Genomic DNA, 3,791 nt, shown 5'->3' on the forward strand with positions numbered 1-3,791 from the left:
TGCCTTAACCTAACCCACGTTGTGCCTTAACCTAACCCACGTTGTGCCTTAACCTAACCCACGTTGTGCCTTAACCTAACCCACGTTGTGCCTTAACCTAACCCACGTTGTGCCTTAACCTAACCCACGTTGTGCCTTAACCTAACCCACGTTGTGCCTTAACCTAACCCACGTTGTGCCTTAACCTAACCCACGTTGTGCCTTAACCTAACCCACGTTGTGCCTTAACCTAACCCACGTTGTGCCTTAACCTAACCCACGTTGTGCCTTAACCTAACCCACGTTGTGCCTTAACCTAACCCACGTTGTGCCTTAACCTAACCCACGTTGTGCCTTAACCTAACCCAAGTTGTGCCTTAACCTAACCCACGTTGTGCCTTAACCTAACCCAAGTTGTGCCTTAACCTGCTCTGTAATTGGCATATGACACGTTACATTAATCCAGTGTTGTCTAACCACAACCCTCTGAATATAGTTCGCTACTCGCACCGCCCACCCTCTTGTGTATCGTTTCATGTTCAACACTTCGCAAGTGTTGCTTACTTTTTACATGCTCCCGCTGTACACTGTAATGTGGACGACTGCAGGATGTACATCGCCCCCACCCTCCCCCCTGCCTTCGCACGCTGGTCGTTCAGGTGCTTGCGTGTTCAATGCCCTTCGCAGCTGTTCACTGGCATTCGCATGTCGAAGCGCTCAGTCTACGTCGTGGTACGGCCTGTGTCCACTGTCCGCTGATGTCGTAAGCTTAACCCTCACATTGTACTGCACATAGGTCCGTATGTACTGCATGATACGCTGTGGCACATGTGTGACCGTACAACGACTGCGCCCAACAACAGCGAACCATACGGTCCAAATGTTGTGCACTCAGCCACGTGCCGTCTCCCCATAACAGCTACATTGCAGTGTGGTACGCCATAGAGACGTGTGGGATTAACGGACGCCCTGGATGGCGATCAGCATGAGCCGTCTGTTGATGTAGTGGCGCGTGTATTCAAACGTAGTCGTCTCTTCTCACACAGTGTGATAGCATGGTGCACCGCGTTCCACATCTGCGACATGGTACAGATGCTGGTTGACAGTCGGTCTCGTAATGGACATCGCATACGTAGGGGGCCACCTCCCACGTGTTCTCTAGTCGTGCACATTTTGTTGCGTGTATGTGGGCAGACGTAGTGTGTCGTGACACCTAACAGACAGGTATGCAATAATCGTTGCATTTGCAAACTGGGATGGACGTCTACGTTTGCTGGTGACGTTACGCAAATGAACAACTGGTAAACCCATTGTGGTGCGGTTGTTGTTGCTGGAGGTAAATCAGTAAGGGCAAATCTGTGTGTGAAGCGATACGCGGCGGTGGCTGGGTGGGACCGTCCCCGGCCGGTGAGGGGGGGCCGCCCGGCGTGCTGGCCGCGCGGTGCGTGGGCGCACGCGCTACAGCCGGCTGGTGGGGGCGCCCAGTGGCAGGCGCGCCGGCCGACGGACGCGGCAGGCGGCGCAGCTGCGCGCCGGGGCACCCTGCGCGCGGCGCCGGGCGGCCAAAGTGGGTCCTCGCGGGCCCGGTGCGAAGCGCGGTGGACATCTGCAGTGTGCTGGTCCGACTGAGGACTGTGTGCGTTGAGGATGCGCCGCCGCCCGGCACTCGGCGCCGCGACGCCGTCTGCTGCTCGGTCGCCCCAGCGGTTCTCGCTGGTGGTTTGTATCGCAGTTGTGCAGACGTGTTGGCACGTGCGCTGTGCTGGGAGAGTTCGCTTCGGCACCCACGTGGGGCCTTTGCCCTTCTGTGGCGCTGGCGTTGGAGCTGCCGGTCACCGTAGGTGGCGCGTGTTGTCTCCCGCCGGCAATGCCACGACAGCACGCTCCCGGGCCTCTGTCGGCAGCGGCAAGCTCAGTTGGGAGCACGGGTGGTCGCACCTAAAGCGTCTACTCGCCTAACTCCGGGCGATTGCGCCTCTCTCGAACCCGACCAAGTACTTAGGACGGCGCTGCGCGCCGCCGGGACCTGAGAGGGTTTCGAGGTGTATTGTGCAGGGGAGCTCAGCCTCCTCCTGTTTGCAGAATAATTGAGCGGACGCTTGCGTGTTCGCGCGGGCCCCTGGGACACACTCCCGGGCGGCCGGCTGCTCAGCTCTAGTTGACGCAGCTCCCTGGTTGATCCTGCCAGTAGTCATATGCTTGTCTCAAAGATTAAGCCATGCATGTCTCAGTACAAGCCGCATTAAGGTGAAACCGCGAATGGCTCATTAAATCAGTTATGGTTCCTTAGATCGTACCCACGTTACTTGGATAACTGTGGTAATTCTAGAGCTAATACATGCAAACAGAGTCCCGACCAGAGATGGAAGGGACGCTTTTATTAGATCAAAACCAATCGGTCGGCTCGTCCGGTCCGTTTGCCTTGGTGACTCTGAATAACTTTGGGCTGATCGCACGGTCCTCGTACCGGCGACGCATCTTTCAAATGTCTGCCTTATCAACTGTCGATGGTAGGTTCTGCGCCTACCATGGTTGTAACGGGTAACGGGGAATCAGGGTTCGATTCCGGAGAGGGAGCCTGAGAAACGGCTACCACATCCAAGGAAGGCAGCAGGCGCGCAAATTACCCACTCCCGGCACGGGGACGGTAGTGACGAAAAATAACGATACGGGACTCATCCGAGGCCCCGTAATCGGAATGAGTACACTTTAAATCCTTTAACGAGTATCTATTGGAGGGCAAGTCTGGTGCCAGCAGCCGCGGTAATTCCAGCTCCAATAGCGTATATTAAAGTTGTTGCGGTTAAAAAGCTCGTAGTTGGATTTGTGTCCCACGCTGTTGGTTCACCGCCCGTCGGTGTTTAACTGGCATGTATCGTGGGACGTCCTGCCGGTGGGGCGAGCCGAAGGCGTGCGACCGCCTCGTGCGTGTTCGTGCGTCCCGAGGCGGACCCCGTTGAAATCCTACCAAGGTGCTCTTTATTGAGTGTCTGGGTGGGCCGGCACGTTTACTTTGAACAAATTAGAGTGCTTAAAGCAGGCAAGCCCGCCTGAATACTGTGTGCATGGAATAATGGAATAGGACCTCGGTTCTATTTTGTTGGTTTTCGGAACCCGAGGTAATGATTAATAGGGACAGGCGGGGGCATTCGTATTGCGACGTTAGAGGTGAAATTCTTGGATCGTCGCAAGACGAACAGAAGCGAAAGCATTTGCCAAGTATGTTTTCATTAATCAAGAACGAAAGTTAGAGGTTCGAAGGCGATCAGATACCGCCCTAGTTCTAACCATAAACGATGCCAGCCAGCGATCCGCCGCAGTTCCTCCGATGACTCGGCGGGCAGCCTCCGGGAAACCAAAGCTTTTGGGTTCCGGGGGAAGTATGGTTGCAAAGCTGAAACTTAAAGGAATTGACGGAAGGGCACCACCAGGAGTGGAGCCTGCGGCTTAATTTGACTCAACACGGGAAACCTCACCAGGCCCGGACACCGGAAGGATTGACAGATTGATAGCTCTTTCTTGATTCGGTGGGTGGTGGTGCATGGCCGTTCTTAGTTGGTGGAGCGATTTGTCTGGTTAATTCCGATAACGAACGAGACTCTAGCCTGCTAACTAGTCGCGTGACATCCTTCGTGCTGTCAGCGATTACTTTTCTTCTTAGAGGGACAGGCGGCTTCTAGCCGCACGAGATTGAGCAATAACAGGTCTGTGATGCCCTTAGATGTTCTGGGCCGCACGCGCGCTACACTGAAGGAATCAGCGTGTCTTCCTAGGCCGAAAGGTCGGGGTAACCCGCTGAACCTCCTTCGTGC

At 55.4% G+C, this 3,791-nt stretch overlaps 1 non-coding gene across 1 annotated transcript in view; it reads left to right on the forward strand.

Moving 5' to 3' along the window:
- Nucleotides 1–2,147: 2,147 nt before the first annotated feature.
- The window catches only part of LOC126130127 (small subunit ribosomal RNA), a 1,910-nt gene continuing 266 nt past the window's right edge, over nucleotides 2,148–3,791 (forward strand). Inside the window, exon 1 of the ribosomal RNA XR_007527371.1 lies at nucleotides 2,148–3,791. This exon is cut by the window's right edge and continues 266 nt beyond it. This is a non-coding gene — a ribosomal RNA (small subunit ribosomal RNA).

This window comes from Schistocerca cancellata, unplaced genomic scaffold (assembly GCF_023864275.1).
Source record: "Schistocerca cancellata isolate TAMUIC-IGC-003103 unplaced genomic scaffold, iqSchCanc2.1 HiC_scaffold_549, whole genome shotgun sequence".
Lineage (NCBI taxonomy): Eukaryota > Metazoa > Arthropoda > Insecta > Orthoptera > Acrididae > Schistocerca > Schistocerca cancellata.